This window comes from Eschscholzia californica, unplaced genomic scaffold (genome assembly GCF_041429995.1).
Source record: "Eschscholzia californica isolate CP2 unplaced genomic scaffold, dmEscCali1.0.p SCAF_2, whole genome shotgun sequence".
Taxonomy (NCBI): domain Eukaryota; kingdom Viridiplantae; phylum Streptophyta; class Magnoliopsida; order Ranunculales; family Papaveraceae; genus Eschscholzia; species Eschscholzia californica.
In genome coordinates, this window is record NW_028238309.1 from 2043142 (window position 1) to 2061176 (window position 18035).

An 18035-nucleotide genomic window follows, 5' to 3' on the forward strand; every position below is an offset into this window, starting at 1 on the left:
TGAAGGGGGTAAGCTCAATTACCAATTACTGAAGGGAGTAAACTCAATTATCAATTAATTTTGAGGGGTAAGCTCAAAAAACCCTTATGGTGTGTTTGGTTGCAGGATTCCTAAGTAGGATTCCTATCAAAAGTGGGATTTGGTAGGAATCATGAATCCTTGGTCTGTTTGGCTAACAAGAATCCTAGGACTCTTGAATCTTAAGGATTCCTAATTCCAAAATTTGTATTGGACCAAAATCCCACCATACCCCCTAGGATTTGCTAGGATTTTGGATTAATGAACCTAAATTTCAAACTTAAAATCAACAAAAAAATATTTCCTTCTACAAAATCATTATTTTTTTTCAAAATCATTATTTTTTTCAAAAATCATATTATTCCTAAAGACGTTTAAAAATACTCAAATAATAATAAATCATAGGATTCTTAGTTGCCAAACAAGCCAAAAAATATTACTAGGATTCATGAATCTGTGGAATCATGAATTCCAAGGACTCATGAATCCGCGGATTCATGATTCCGCCATCCAAACACACTATTAGTTTATTATTTTAAATTATAGCTTGTATTATCCAACCCCTCGGTGAAGTAATGAAGAAATTAGACAAGTCAAAGTTGATAGATGAAATAGGTCAAGAATAGATACAGCTAACGGTTGGAGATGCCGTATGAGGTTATAATTTCATGCTCCATGGTTACAAACAATCCAAGCTTCAACGGTCGAATGGTGAGGGCTGGAGAAGCCTATCTCCAGCCTAACAAGAAGTGCTAAATGGCTTCCATATGTCTAGTGTTTTTTTTTTTTTTTTGTTGAAACCCATATGTCTAGTGTTGATCCTGCTCCCGTTACGAGAATGAAATAACGCCCCAGCTCCACGCCAGACCAAGACCCTTTACATATCGCTTCAATAGGGGCACTGAGTGACAGGAGATTGATGGGGGTCACCTCTGCCGCTCTGCATCCAAAGATGAAGAGGACCATTTGAGAATTCCCCGTCTGTTGCTGAGGGGCAGAAAGGGCATCAAAAAAAGTGAATGAAATGCCTCAATGGCAATGCCCATTGTCACAGTCATGAATTTATAAATAGAACCGTTTTCCTTGGAGGGATACACCAAAACCTTCTCTTATCATCTTCTTCTTCAATTCCTTCTGGACCCAAACTCTAGGATTCTCAGGTAAGGTCCTTACCCCCCTTTTCTAGGGTTTCATTTGTGGGGTTGTTAGTGATACTCTGTTTTTCATTTTCTTCAGTGATTGTTTTTGATATCTCAGGTACTATTTATTTTATGGGGTTGATCTGTAATTAGTTTGATTTTGAGTTATGGGTTGTGGTTTATTTCATGATTTATAAATTCTCTGTTTTTTTAATGTTTTTTTTTTGGTTTAATTTCCAGTAGTTAAGGAAATTTAGTGACGTTATATTTTAACTGTTTATTTAAATTAAACCTTTGATTTGTTTTGAAGGATTAAAATCTTGTTTATTGAAATTTGAGTATTCAATAAATTTCATATCGTTGTATTTGTTCTATTTTATCATGAATTTAGAGAGATTGTGAGTTAGAATAGAACAAATAGTGATGTAATTTAGGTTTTTATCCCAAATGGAGTTCTGATATTGAAATTGCATATTTTCGCAGAATGGCGACTAATGGAGCTGGTTATGGTGAGTACCCTTATGCTAAATTGGTAAGGGAGCCTTACTGGCCATCCGAAAAGCTTAGGATTTCGATCACTGGAGCCGGTGGGTTCATTGCTTTCCACATTGCTCGTCGTTTGAAGAGTGAAGGTCACTACATTATTACTTCGGACTGGAAGAAGAACGAACACATGATCGAAGAAGATATGTTCTGTCATGAATTTCACCTTGTCGATCTTAGAGTTATGGATGACTGTTTGAAGGTCAATTCCAGGGTCGATCATGTTTTCAACCTTGCTGCCGATATGGGAGGAATGGGCTTCATTCAATCAAACCACTACGTCATCATGTATAACAATACATGATTAGCTTCAACATGCTCGAGGCTGCTAGAATTAATGGCGTCAAAAGGTTTGTCGTCTTACTCTTTGGTTATTGTTTCAAGTGCCAAATTGATTTTGATAGTTGTTGAATCGATAACAATCTTTACTTGTTTATTGTGATTTTGCAGGTTCTTCCTACTGTCGACCCTGCGGATAATACTATGCTAGAAGCTGTTATCACTGAAGATGAGGTGAAGGGGTGCTTGATAGCCTTGTTGGTGACAAAGATCCTAGACCAGATGGGTTTCCCATTAGCTTCTACATCAAGTCCTGGGATATCATTAGAGTGGATTTCATGGCAGCTGTGGAGGAATTTGCTTATACTGCAAGCTTTGATTGGAAACTGAATCACACCTTTGTGGTGTTGTTACCTAAGAAGGAGAATGCTATAAGCCTATCTGACTTCAGACCCATAAGCCTTGTAGGAGGAGTCTACAAGATAATATCTAAAGTCCTAGCTTCTAGATTGAAAAGAGTTCTTGATAAATTGATCTCCCCTTTTCAGGGGGCTTTCGTGGCTGGTAGACAGATCCTCGATGGGGTGTTAATTGCTAATGAATTAATAGATTCCAGAAGGAAGGCAGGGGTACAAGGATTGGTAGTGAAAGTGGACCTGGAAAAGGCTTATGATAGGGCCGCGTGGGATTATCTTTACCAAATTATGGAGAAAATGGGGTTTGGATATAAGTGGCGGGCTTGGATATACTCTTGTATTAGCTCGGCGTCCTTTGCTGTGATGGTTAATGGTAATCCAACTAAACCATTTCAGAGTCCGAGAGGAATAAGACAGGGTGATCCCCTATCTCCTCTATTGTTCCTTTTGGTTGCTGAGACCTTGAGTCACTGCCTTAGAGTGGCAGAAGAGAAGAAGTGGATTCGGGATTGAGTGACGTATTGGACGGTTCCACAACATCTATGGCCCCAGCTGCTTTCTGTAGAAAGGCACAGACTTCTACCGATAAGTTTGAAATGGGGAGACGGACTTCAAACTCCTTCACCTTCGTTGACGAATGTGTCGAAGGAGTCCTTAGGTAATATATTGTCGATTCTCACACTTTAATATTCCAAAATGCCGCTATTTCCTCTTATTCACGAACACTCTAATTCAACTTCTTGTGCAAAGATTGACAAAGTCGGACTTCCGTGAGCCAGTTAACATTGGAAGTGACGAGATAGTTAGCATGAAAGAGATGGCTGAGATTGTCCCCAGCTTCAAGAACAAGAATCTTCCGATCCATCACATTCCTGGACCAGAGGGTGTGAGAGGTCGAAACTCAGACAATACACTCATCAAGGAGAAGCTCGGTTGGGCTCACTGAAGGTATATTACTAGCAAAATTATTAGCTTTACTCATTCAAAGTGTCTTCGAATAAATTTACCGATCTTTGGCGATTGGCATTCTTTAACCCTTTTTCTTTCAACTTTTATAGGATGGGCTGAGGTTCACATATTTCTGGATCAAGGAACAAATTGAGAAAGAGAAAACCCAAGGAATTGATCTTTCGATTTATGGATCATTGAAAGTTGTGGGAACTCAGGCACCTGTTCAACTCGGATCTCTCCGTGCGGCTGATGCAAGGAATGGAGCTAAATGGTTTGGAAAGTGTAATATGCAATCTGAGCAGCCAAGTTTTCCTTAGCTCTATATTAGAGAAGGATTCAGTGTGTAACAATAACTCGGATTGCAAATCAGTTTGCGAGTTTCCTGCTTCATTTTCGGTTTAGAACAACGATTGTTCTTATCAGTGTTGTGCATAGCTCGAGCTTTTATTGAGCTTCTATTGTCGAATAACATAAATTCCAAGTAATATATCTTCCGTTTATTCGAGTGGCAATGTATTATTGTCCCCGTCTTTGCCTTTCTTTTCGTTCTCTCTAAAGTATAAAATAGAACATATTATGATTTTGATGCTAACTCGGTGATTGCTCAAAAGAACAAGCTTCGAGTTCTCCTCATTGAAACTAGATGAGACTAACTAGAAAAGAGTACATATTCACAATAAAGAACCATGATTGCAGTGGTGGTGATTTTTTTTTTCTCGTTCTCTGAATTAGAATCGTCTGACTCGTTTGTATCTGTCTCGAGTCAATTCAGCCTTTTGTGTCAGAGAGTCAGATTTCAGATTTGACTAGTGAAAGAAAAACTTAACACTACATTCATATGCTATTTTCTACACTTTGTAGTTTTCCTTAAGTGGTATAGGTAGACCTGCATCAACTAAGTTGTGATACTTTTGGGGTTTCCATTTATGTTATTATGGTGGAAGTTCTTTTTTTCTCAAGGATTGAACCTTTTAATCTTAGAACTTCTTTGTTGGATGAAACTTTGTGAGCAAATGATTGCTTCGACTGATTAAAGATTTAAAGTTTGACTTTAGCACACTGTTTATATATTTTACAATATCTTGACTAATTTATAGTGCATATTTATCCATTTTCTCTTGTATATATTTCCTTACCTAGCTACACAAAAGAAAGGGACGTAATTTCTGAAGTACTTCTGGTTTAAAGTTTATTTTGCCATTTATAGTGCTTCTTTAATTTCACTTTTTCCTTCTTGCCAGGAGGGAACTTCATGAAGAGCTCGGTATAACTCTTCTAAAGGATGCGTTTGAATTAATATTCGTTTACCTTCAGCAGTGGTTTGTATAACCCTTTTCTTGACTGCCGACGTTTATTTCATGTACTTGGAAATTTCTTAAATTTTCGCATTGACATTTTGCATGTCTGCGAAGCTCTGCTGGTTCGTTGTTTGCGTAATTTAAGTTACCCTCGAAAAAAAAACAATAAGTGATAGATGTGGTGGGTTTGTATAACCCTTTTCTTGACGCCGATGTTTATTTCATATACTTGGAAATTTCTTGAGTTTTCGCATTGACATTTTGCATCTCTGCTAAACTCTGTTGGTTCACTGTTTGCTTAATTTAAGATACAGTTGAAAAAAATAAAGAAACAACAAGTGATAGATGTGGTGAGTTAAAATTCTTATGTGCAATTTTCAGTTTTTTTTTTTGAATAATTTGATTGAATTAGAAACTGAGGGAAAAGGATATACAAGAGCCTCAAGGGGCAAAAAAGAGAAAATAAAAACAGCTAGGAGTTACATAGAAAACATAAAAGCCTCCCAATTTTCGACTAAGTCGACAAAAGATCTAAGGTTCACCCCTGGGATAGTTCTGCTCCAATGAAAGATGAGACACTTAGAAGAGAAAACAATATGTTCTGTTGTTCTAATTTTGTCTAGAAAGACTATTTCGTTTCTTGTCTTCCATGTTGCCCAGATAATAGCTTTCGGAATAAGATTGATAAGTTGCTTCTTGCCTTTAATGTTCGACCAAGCCATAATCTGATCCGAAATAGAAGCTGGAGTAGTCTACACAACATTCAAACTAGACAGGAAGAAGTGCCACACCTTATAGACTATCTCGCAATGTAAGAATAGGTGAGCTGCAGATTCCTCCTCCTTTTTGCATAGAGGACATCTGTTGGGGAAGGTAAAGCCTCTTTTCTTCAAAAAATCCGAGGTTGGAACTCTATTCAAACACACAGCCCAAAGGAAGAAACTGACTCTGTGAGGGATACCCTTCTTCCAGATGTTCCTAAACAGAGAAGAAACTCGATCTGTGTTGGAAGACAACAAGAAATAGCAAGATTGAACCGATAACACTTTGAACTTAGGGGATATCCAGGCTCTAGAGTCATTTCCATCCGATAGAACACACTCTGAAAGGGTTTCCAACAAGGTGCTGAGATCATCCACTTCCCAGTCGTCAGGGTTACGTCGAAGAGAGAGGTTCCAAACAGAGAAGAAACTCGATCTGTGCAATTTTCAGTTAGAGTGAGCTTCCTAATTAAGATTTGCGTACAAATGGAGGAAGGTAGCTGGAGATTTCAGTTATGTGTAATTTTCAGTTAGGTATTGCTATTTATCCGGAAATCTGGCTCCAACCTTGTCAACTGATAATGAGAGAACGAAACAGATAAATACCAATACCTATTACGGGCAGAAAGATGCCGACCGAATCAAATAGTTCTCTAGGTTCAGAATCCAAAAAAGAATAGTTTGGGGCATTAAATTGCTTGTATCCATAGAACATCAGGCATACCATAGATAATGAATAAATAGGAGTTAATATCATTCCAATTGCCATGACAAAAGTAATATAAACTTTTGGGGTTAAAAGATATTTTGGGCTGGTAAGTATGCCAAAAAATAGCTAGAAGTATTAGAAGGAATACTACTTTGTTCTACATGCTGACTTGTAAGTTGTAAATGTGCGAATCAACTCTAGAGTTTGACAAATTGCATATTAACATCTGTATGATAACTTGTCTGTTCTATATGACATTGTTTTTGATTCCTTCTCACCAAGTTTAGTATTAAAACTTCCACTTTATAAGATATGTTCTATGCTTACAGCTTACCCTTTTTTGTACAAAATTCTGTAAAGGTATAAAGGCGACTCAGAAGGACGAATTCTGTCCCTACATAAGCAACTTGACCGATATGCTCCTATTTCATTGGGTGCAGAGGTGAATGACTTTTTCTTGCATTAAAGCTGTCTGTTGTCATTATTTCCTCTGGGGTACTTGATGGCAATCTTCTCATTATTTAGGCAGTTTCATTCGCTATTCGTAATCTCCATTCTGTTAATCTTGCTGTGTTTTTCCGTAGTTAATTTGATGACTTACATTATCTTGATTCTTGAAATGTTATGTGACCCTGTTACAATTCTTTCGAGCAGTCGTAATCTCCATTCTGTTAATCTTGCTGTGTTTTTTTCTCCCGTCTTACCTTGTGATGGTTCTGCATCATAAGCCTTTTTACGTAGTACGAAAAGTCATAATTGAAAAGGGATAAATATTAACTTTTCGAGCAGATAAGAGAGAAGCTCTGACTCCGGCGTTAGTTTTCCGGCCGTCACTCAGCAACATATTTCTCCTCTGAAATCGCAGTGTACCACTCCACCGCTGACACCATTGCACAGAACTAATCTTCTGGTATAGCGCCGTTTGGTCCACTGAGTGCATCGATTTGGAGTAACCTTGTTGTGGGGTGGTGTCGGAAAAGGCTTGTCTTCTTCTGCTTTCCGGCAGCATCTCTCCCCTTGAGATCGCAGTTTACCAGCCCACCGCTACTGCCATTGCACAGAATCTTTGATTCTGGTATAGCGCCGTCTGGTGCACTGAGGGCATCGATAGGGGGCACCGTCTCGCCGGAGATCAGATGAAGGCAACCATGAACGGGAAAACGATTATAATAGAGCAGAAACGGCTTCTCTTATCTAGATTAAGGAATGGCAGGTGTTCTATTTCGGAACTAGGCTTCTTCAGGTAATGGGTGATAGATTTACCCCTCAATGGTGTTTCTAGCCTCTCGGATTTCCTGGAGGCTATGGCGGTTGATAGACAGAAAAACATCAGCATAAAAAAGATGTCAAGGTTTAGGGATTGTTCTTGCCTTTGGTTGTGGGAAAGCATGTTGAATAAAAGGGGTGAGTACATATGGGCACATAAAGTGGGAGAAGGAAACAATAGCAAGAAGTCCATCTGTATTCCGATGGGAGAAAAGCTGAAGGTTGGGTCACTATGGCGGCAGAGCTAAGGCAAGTGATGGTGGTGAATCATCAAGTGAAACATAGCATGCCTAATCTCCTGGGGAAAGGCGTTAACCTTATTCCTTATGACAGGATCCACCTGGGGAAGGCGAAGGGTCATGGAGATCACGCTCACAAAAATAGATTCATCCCCCTAGCCGGCCTGAAGGAGAATCAACCGACGCAAAAGCCTAAGGGAGGCCCGGGTAGCTGTGCGTCTGCGATGGACAAGACAAATGGACGGTCCAGAGACAATCCCTACGCCTTTAAATCCAGGCTTCAGACGACCTTGGTATAATAATGGAGGTCCTTGAGGAAACTAGGAACCTCAGTGACTTGAGATATGCGTCGGTCACTGTGGAAGTGGTTCCTGGAGGTCGCTTAACCGAAAGGAGGATATTGCTAGTCGATGGGGTAAGCTACAGTGTTAGCTTCAAGTCGATTATGATTGCAGAGAAGCACGAGAAACTTAAATCATACCGCTCAACGGAGAAGACAACGAAAATTATCCCTCCGACGAAGGTACAACAAAGACAGGATAAGCACGACAACCTCCAGGGTTTTAGCTATGAGACTCTCTAAGGTGATTGGTAGTATTATTTCACCCTTCCAGGGTGCTTTCATGAATGGAAGGCAAATTCTTGATGGGGTCATGATCGCTAGTGAGTTAATCGATTCCAGAAGGAAAGAGGGCAGGAAGGGCTGGTAGTTAAAGCTGATCTGGAGAAGGCGTATGATAGAATCAGCTGGAATTTTCTTTACCAGGCTATGGAGAAATTGGGTTTCAGATATAAATGGAGATGCTGGGCGTACTCCTGTATCTCTACAACAGCCTTCTCAGTTTTGATTAATGGGAGACCTTCCCAGGTGTTCCAAAGCTCCCGAGGAATCAGAAAAGGGGACCCCCTCTCCCCCCTTTTGTTCCTCTTAGTCGCTGAAATCCTAAGTCAGTGTCTCCAGACTGCAGGGAGAATAAGATGGGTTAATGGCTTTTAAGCTTCCCCAACAGGGGACCTCATCAACCAGACAACTACCTGCAGTTTGTTGATGATACCCTTTTCTTCATTGATGAAGACGCAGATCAACTGAGGAGGTTGAGAGACATCTTGATTTGGTACGAAATTGCCTCTGGGCTCAAGGTCAACCTAAAGAAATCTTATATCTATAGAGCCATCAAGGTGGGGGAGAACAACATGAACCATGAAATGATCAAAGAGTTTGGGTGCCAAGTGGGTACCCTCCCCACCTCCTACCTTGGTCTGCCCCTTGGGGAAAAATACAAATCCAAGAAGTTACGGGATCCGGTCCTGGAAAGAATCAACAAAAGGTTGGCAGCCTGGGAAGGTCACCTCCTGTCTAAGGGTGGTAAAATCACTCTCCTGAAATCGGTTATTCAAGCTCTGCCCACTTATTACCTCTTTTCTCCATGCCTATGGGAGTCCTTAGAGAAATTGACAAAAAGATGAGCACTTTCTTATGGAACTCTAACAAGGACCAGAGAAGGATGCATTGGATGGGATGGAAGAAAGTATGCACTAGCAGGAGGAACGGAGGTTTGGGTGTCAAGAACCTCCAGCTTATGAATCAAGCTCTTCTCATGAAATGGCTTTGGCGTATGGAGCAAGAGAAAGACACCTTATGGCAAAAGGTAATTCTCGACAAATATGGCCTAGTCAATGATGATTGAGTGAAGAACTGCGCAAAGGACACTTATGGGTGTGGAGTTTGGAAGGGCATTGTAGCCAACTTAAGGCAGTACCTTAATATCACCAAATGGAAACTACGCAATAGAAATAAGATTCAACTTTGGTCGGATGTCTGGATTGGTGGGGAGACTATTAAAGTATGCCTCCCGGAAATCTATAAGGTTGTTAACAATAGAAACATCTGTGTGTCTCAGGCTTATAACCCTGCTCTCCAGGTGTGGGATATTGCGTTGAGAAGGAACCTCAACGACTGGGAGGTGCAGCATTATATCCAGCTCCTTAACATTCTTCAAGGGGTCAAGCTGTCGGAGGATTAGGATTCGAAAGTCTGGGTTATGGAGGTGCAAGAACCTCTATCAGTCTCAAACTGCTATAGGAGGATCGACCAAGAAGACTATGCTCGGAAAATGCGAATCAAGAGTGATTTGGAATAAAGCCCTCCCACCGAGAGTTGGTTTCTTTGTTTGGGCTATGCTTCTTCGCAAAATCCCAACTGTGGATGCCTTTAGGAGAAGAGGCTTTCAAATGCCAAATAGGTGCATCCTATGCAAGGCAGAGGAGGAAAACCTGGATCACCTATTCCTGCATTGCAGTATATCTGCAGGAATCTGGAGCTTTTTCTCCAAATCTCTAGCTACCCAATGGGGCTATCCGAGTAAAGCCGACTCTATGATCACTCAATGGGACGGCCTATGCAAAAAATCTAAAAGGAAATAAGTATGGCAGCTGGTTCTAGCAGCCATCATGTGGAACATTTGGGCAGACAGAAACAACAAAATCTTCAAGGATAAGAACCTAAACTCGAATGTGGACGTCGAAGATATTAAAGGAACTTTATATTCTTGGATTAAGAGACTAGATAAGTATAAAGATGTAAATTTCCTAGATGTGGTTGTAAATTGGGAGGCCTGAATGTCGTGAGACGCTGTGTCCTGTAGCCTTCCCCCTTTCTGTATATAGTTTCTTTGTCCTTTAATATATATTCATTCTAAGGTTTCAAAAAATAATAATTGAAAAGATACTTTGTAATACAAATTTCTATTTAGTGGTTGAGCTGGGAAGGTAGATTGCAGCAGCTTGTTTTAATGGTCACAGGATTGTGATTTACTAACTATATTATGTACTTAAGTTTGTCTAACCTTGGGTTATGTTTCCTTTTGTACAGTTATCTGGTCTTACTGAAGCCGACACAAAAGCTATTGACGAAATCTTCTATTTACAGGTTTATACCACTTTCTGAGTACTGCATATACACATGTGTTAAACAGGAGGTTTTCTTTGCATTCGTGAATTTTGGCATAATTTTGTCAACATAGTTGCCCTTTTCTTGAAAAAGGAAAATTTCTATGGTTCCCCTCTAGGATTAGTGGCTGTAGATGTGTGACACTTATTAGTATATTAAATTTTCTTTTTCTGAAGAGAACAAAATATTATTTAACAAAAGAAAGTTAGAAAATAGACGAGCTACAAACAATTGGAAGAAGACAAAATCCCCACGACCAAAATACGTGAATTAGACGTGTTAGCGATATCTTCCCAGTTGAGGGTAAAATCACGATAATACGCTAAAGAAGTCCAGGTCTTACACTTACACTGAATAGGAAACGCAGCTAATTTAACATTTTCCACATTCATTCGACTGTCTTTGAAGATAGCTTTGTTCCTCGCTTTCCAAATTGACCACTCTCAGTCATTGGAACAGCATTCCAGCACAAGCAGTCTAGTATATTAAATTATGTATGGTGATGCTTTTGGTTCTTTTATAGGTTTGATACAGCAACCCAACACTGAGAGATTGGCTGAAGGAGTGGTCAAATATATCGTACTTGGACAAGTTGAAATGGTTGTATTATTCAATCAATAAGAGTGCTTGGTAATAACTTGTTCTATTTTCTGTCTTTTCTGTTTTCCCTCTTATGAACAGGCTTACTTACTTGTACAGTTTTTGTCCTGATTTAAAGTAGTGAGCCCTTTTAATAGTTTCGTAGAGCTAAATACTGATTGAATGTTTTGCTCTATAATTTGTATAGTCATATTGAATCAACTTATTGTTAATCTCTTTTATTGCACTCAAACTTAAATTAAAAGCTCTTCACTTGAAAGCAATCAATCAATTTGGAGCTCTCAAGTAAACATGAAAACCACAACCAAGGTCACTGAAATTTCGCGAAACGTTTCCTAAATTTAGATTAGTGACACGAAATAACACTTACAACTATTTCCTGCATAATTTCCACCGACATGATCGAATTTTCCACCGAAATTGTCAGAAATTTCAAAATTTCCAACGACATGATTGAAATTTCAAAATTTCCAACGACATGATTGAAATTTCGACCGACATAATAAAAATCTAGCAAAAAACCCAGAGAAACTAATACTAGAAACATATCTCTTCCTTCATCTTTTTCATCTTCATTTCTCAAAGATATCTCTTTATTTTATGTTATGTTTTTTATGTTTTTTAAATCTATTTGAATGATTTATGCCCTGAAGTAACTGCCTGAATTGATTTTTTCTTAGTAGCACCCTTGATATAACTATGTAATTGACGATACCTGCTCAAACTAACATAGTTTGTTAACTATTAACTATTATGAGTAAGAAAGAATGTTACCATTTGCTTCTTATAGCCGAAAAGTTATCCAATTTATCCTCGGACGTAACTGTGTAATTGTTAATACTCCTTCATACTAATAGATAATGTGAATCCGTTAGACACATCATTTGTATGCTTCATTATGGTTTAATAATCTTGTTATACATAATTACATCATATTTTTTTTATCATTTTTGTAGATTTATAAGATTTCTACATTGACAGAAACGTTTCTACAAAACCTTTCCACTTTTGGACCCACCGAAGCCAAAATTTCATTCCATGACCACAACTTCTAAAATATAGAAATCTACAAGGTGTTATTCTTCATTTGTTTACTTCCTGAATTGTGCAGTTCCACCTGATTAATGTTTTTAGACAAACTGTATATGGTTTTAACTTTTAACACGGATACTTCTTTTTTGTATTTTTTTGCTTCTCGAACATAATCAGATATACATATTCGTATTCGGCTCTGTGCCTGATAGACGGGTACTCCAATCAGTTCAGTCGCTAAAATTTCAGATAATGTATATATATATTTGTCTTACAAGTAGTCTGAAAATGCTTTTGGAAAACTGGGCTAATCTGGAAAAGAAAAACAACCAGAAAGCAAGTTTTCCTTGTTAGAATAGGTTTCTTCTTCTGTTTTGGCCTTTTGAGTTGTAAGCCTGATGGCCTTGCACTCGGTTCTGTTCCAAATCCTTTTTTTTGTAACAGGTCCTCACTTGATGAACGAAGCCTTTTTGACAACTGCAGACTCTGCAATAAAGTTGTTTGTGGATTTCACAAAGCATATACCTGGGTGGAAGGGTCTCGAGTACAGAGCAGCACTTCCACTGCTGAAATCATGCGGTGCAAATTTCTATCCTCCTGATATGGACAAAAAGGTAATGCATGAAATTTTCACTTGTTTACTTGAGAAAATCATTAGTACCATAATCTAGTTACCCACACGTTGGATTGAACAAGGGTTCAAAGTATCACTTCCTTCTTGTATAGTCAGGCAGTGTCTTCTTTTGTCTTTTCTCAGACGCATATATTAACAGTACAGGATTTTTTTTTGTTTCGCTGTGTTTATATTAACTGGTGATGTTTCCTAGTATAAACTGAATCAAACAGTTAAGAGAAGGACAATAAGAAAAAAAGATTAATAAAATACTAACAGTGAATCGTTGTCAGAAAATGCAAGTAATAATAGTAAACAAGTTCTAGGGTCCAGCCATGATCTTTACATTATACCATTTTCTGAAGAGTATAAGCCATTTCTTACAAAAGCTGCTGAGCTATTGGATAAAGCAGGAGAGGTGTCTGACTGTCCTAGGTGGGTATTTTTTGGTTCGACATAGAGTAATTTTGTGCAGTTAAAACATATCAACTTGATGAACTGTTCATGGATTTTGATAACCTCAATAATTTTTTTATAGTTTAAAGAGGTTGCTGAAAACTAAAGCTGATGCTTTTCTCTCAAATGACTACTATGAATCTGACATAGCTTGGATGAAGCTGGTTAGTAAATTTCTCATGCACTTGAATTTTCTTTGTGTTCTCAGTTTAGGTTATTTTCGCTGGCAAAATCGTTGAGTATCATAGCTAGACATTTATGCATGTTCAGGCAATTACCAATTTAGCTCAACCGTGTGACGCGCACATTGATGTGATGATCTTTCAGGCATTTAGCATCACAGTGGTGGTCTAGTATAAAGTTGACTATCTATTCTTTCCAACATCTTCTTCTCAAAGTCTAATTTGATGGTTAATGCCCAAGTCTTAATCTCTCTGATTTCACCTCAACTGCTTTTAATAAATCCATTACCTGACTATCTTTTCCGGGAAATGCTGGAAAATGTATATACCTGTTAAGTTGGAACTTGTGACTTGTTAATATTGCGAACCAAATTCTACAATGTTAGTGCAGATTGCGAGGCTTTTCCTAGTTATTGAGTCTGTTACGAGGTTTCGTAGCAGATTTGTGTTTATTATTTGGTTTAGCAAACATCCAGGGTAAAGCTTTGTTTTGTTAATACATCATTTGTTTTTCTACTTTTTTTTTTTGTTGAACTCATTTGTTTTTCTACTTGTGTTTGGTTAAGTGGTGGTAGGAAGAGAGATTGAGGTAGTTAGAGAAAGAAAGATAAATAGAGCGAGGAGAAAGATAATGATTAAATAAGAAGAGGTAATGATTTCTCAAAAGAAAAGAGGTAACGATAGAATAGACTTAAAGATATATTATCTAAGGTGCATAGAGAAGGTATGAGGCACTATGAGAGAGAGAAGAATTAAGAAGACAGGTGGAGGAGAAATCTAGTCAACTGTGTAGTGGGTGTAGAGAGAGAATGAAGGTAGTGAGAGAGGAGAGAAGGAAAGAGGAACCTCTTCCGTGTTCCAAGGCGTGCATAGTTTCCAGCTTCCGGAAAAAGCTACAAGCTAAAGCCACAATTTGTGGCTTCGACTTTTTGGGAGAAAAAGTACTTGTACGGCTTTTGAAAAGCTGCGACTTTTTTGTCCAAACGTAATAACACAATTAAGCACTTTAAAATAAGTCAAAAGCTGGCTTTTAGCATATTATAAGCTAACCCAAACGGACGGGGCCTAAATTAGCTTATAAATCAGTTAGGCTTATCCTGAGCTAACATGTAGTTAGGAAGTCATTAGTCTGATAAGAAAATTAGGTTGTCAGCATTTTTTTGTGGCAAACATGCAAATATTACAAACTGAGTTTGCAAATGTTTATAGAAGAGAACCGTTTGCAAAATATGTTAATATAAATCAAAATTAAACTAAAACAAAATAACACAATAATTAATAACTGATTAACTAATAGATTGATGGTTTATGAAGGAACAATTAAAAACCGTTAGCTACAATATAAAAACCATCAAAAGTAGAAACCCATCCTTCCTTTATGATTTTTAGGTCGAAGTATACGCAAATATAATTCCGGTGGCGGTGTATGTTGTTTATTGCGAGACTTTTCTAAAACAGGAGGACTAGAGTTGACATATCTTGGAACTTCTTTCTTTATCAAACTTTGTAAAGAAAGTAACCAGTTTTGTTCTTGACTAGCTACATAAAAATTAGTACGTTCAAGACCACAAGGTCGTCTAACATTTTTTGTAAGACCCGTCTGCAAACTGTATAGTTTATATATTTCTGATTCCTCATCGTTCTTCATCCAACATAAGAAAATCTCATCACCAAAGCTCACAATTTGGATAAAACAGGGAGGCAAAGTTGAGTTTACTGAAAACAACTCTTCGACCCAAACTTGCTGATTATCTTTTTCTTTCAATGTATACAGGCGAAGTTTACCACTATAATCACCTCTGACCCGTTCCTTTTTCAAATATGCAAGGCATAGATTTCCTCTAAACTCTATTAGAGAAATAGATTGTGAAGAATATCGTTGACCACCGACACGTATTGGTGGAAGCTTAATTACGTGAAAAGTCTCGTTGTGTATATCGAAAGAAACAATTTCATGATCTTCTGCCATCCAGTATAGAAACCCTTTACAGAAAACGGATACCCTCTCATGGATTTTCCACGGCTCAAAATTTTCTATTTCTAGTCCGATAACCCACGGCTCAAAATAATCCATTGATAGTACTAATAACATACGAGGAACAACGCTTGTTATTTTTCGCCATGAATCTGTTCCTAATGTAAAAACCATGCACTCTAAACTATAAGTAATACATACCAACTTATATTTGTCCCTCTTTGAATCGTACCCAAATCCGTAGCAATTATACCTATTGGGATAAGGAGAGGCAATGGCAAGGATTTCTCGTCTAGTTGGATTACAAATCTCTATAATATTCTGTTTTCTAATTTGTAAACAAACTAAACCATTATAATAACCACATAATTGTCTTTCATGCTTACTATAAATTTTTCCTATGACATGAAGATCATCACTATTTTCTTCTAAATAAAAGATGTCGTTATCTGTATTTTGGCCTAAATAGTAGTAACCAATATATTCTTCCTTAAAGGACTTGAATATCAAATGTGGCTTGCATTTCGATTGAAAGAAATCAAGATGAGGGTTGATTGAATTGTACCATGACTTACAAACGCAACTGCATTTAATTATAGACTTACCTGAAGAAACCCTAGATATTATATATTGAAAAACTTCATCGGAGAGAACATCTAAAGGATTCACTTTCTTCGAGTTTTCGTTATTTGATTTCACCTTCTTCGAAGGACTCTTTATCAACATCATTGCTTTCTCTTGAAGTATCTATCTTTGGGTTTTCCTCCAATATCACTCCCTATGTGCGTATAACATATGGGAAATACATAGAGGTACTTTTTCAGTTTTTATGGAAACTTTCGGAAACCCTAAAAAACCTTGGAAGTTCTAATGGTATATATGGAAACTGTAAAGTCTAGAAACATACCTCAACAAAAAAAAAAAAAAAAAAAAAAAAAAAAAAAGTCTAGAAACATAACCTAAATAAACACTAACCAATAAGGGATTCTGCTCTTTAATAAGATATTTGTATATGACTGCTCATTCTTATTTTGTTATTATAATCCTCCTTAGCGTCAAAAAGTTGGGTACCTCTAGAGGCGCCTCCCAAATTGCTTTTGAGACCTCTTTCTATAGGCGCATTGTGTAGGGCCAAACAGGTGCCACTCTTGCCTTTCATAAAGTTCACTCTTTGTGAAGTTTTTTTTTTTTGATGAAATTTATGTACTTTAGGTTGGACAATTGCACATTTTCAATTGATCAATGAAGAATTAATGGATTTTTTTTTTTGTTGAGAGAATTGATGGATCTAGAGTCTAGATTGGCAAACCAGCCCATTGGGGAGGAGTATTCTAAAGGCGCTGCAACCTATTGCGAAATTCTGATGATATGAGAAATTTTAAATGCACTCACCTTTTTTGTTATATACACTCACATACGAGGTACAAGATTTTCTTGTCCGGCCCATAAAATATCTAACTTTCTTGTGAACTCAATTGGTCATACAGATAGCAAAAAATGGCCCAGACAGTTGGTACGTAAAAATGACAGCTCCGAAATCAACTCGGTGTGCCGCTTGAGTCATATTTTAGCAGGCTGATTTTTATCAGATGATGTGAGACTTTCCTAAATGACTGTTTTAGATTGAATATTTAAGTTATCACTCAGACGATTCAGATTTAAACAAGTTAGACGAACTAAATTCATACGATAAAGAAAAAAACAAATAACTAATCAACCCAAATTTACAAAAATAATTGTATCTAACCACACACTGACCTAAAGAAACCCAAAATATTGTATCTAGAAAAATTTCATCCGGAAGAAGATCAAATGGACTGATTGTATTAGACAAGATATTTTATGCCCTACCCAAAACCGAATTCAAGTAATATTGTTCGACAAGAAACGTACCTTGAATGAAAACCCTAATTGAATTATAAGCTTAGAATTTGGAAATTTAGATGGATACAACCTCCTTCAAATTAGGATTTTTGGAGTTTTCTTCTCAACCCTCTATGGTAATTATGCAATCAATAACAGATTCTTCTACTTTTTCATATAAGCCCGTTCTTTCTAAGAGTATAAATAATGTTGTGTTGGGCTTTAGGCCATAATTTAGTTGGGCTAAAGGCCCGTTCTTTGTAAGAGTTTGAATTCATCATTTATCATGCTTATCACATCTTTGATGTATCAATGTCAATATAATGACTATCGTAGATCGTAGTCAATTTACAAAAAAAGAAAAAAGACATTATGGTTTTGAAGTCCTTAGCGTCAAGAAGTAGGGTACGTCTACAGGCGCCTCTCAAATTGCTTTTTTATGACCTTTTTCTATAGGCGTCTCATGTACTACAGGCGCCTCTCAAATTGCTTTTTTATGACCTTTTTCTATAGGCGTCTCATGTACGGCCAAACACTTGCTTTTCTTGCCTTCAGTTTACACATCAATTTTTTTATTTTGTTTGATGCGTAGTCTAGAAAATAGGTATATGTTATTTTCGTCTTTTGTTCTTGAATTCTTGTATAGTTTTTTGGTGGTTAAAGTTATCTAAATTTCATTTGTTACTTTGGAAATATAAGAGGTTGCCTTTCATAGATTTCATCCACCCTTAACCTTATAGGTAGA

General features: G+C 37.5%; 2 long non-coding RNA genes across 2 annotated transcripts in view; both read left to right on the forward strand.

The window, feature by feature from the left end:
• Positions 1-928: 928 nt before the first annotated feature.
• Positions 929-18035, forward strand: part of LOC147555162 (uncharacterized) — a 69215-nt gene continuing 52108 nt past the window's right edge. The window contains exon 1 of the long non-coding RNA XR_015234655.1: positions 929-1178. This is a non-coding gene — a long non-coding RNA (uncharacterized LOC147555162). The remainder of the gene's footprint in view (positions 1179-18035) is intronic.
• Positions 3205-4751, forward strand: LOC147555163 (uncharacterized). The gene is made up of 3 exons (XR_015234656.1): positions 3205-3343; positions 3454-3719; positions 4588-4751. It is a non-coding gene; the product is annotated as an uncharacterized LOC147555163 (long non-coding RNA).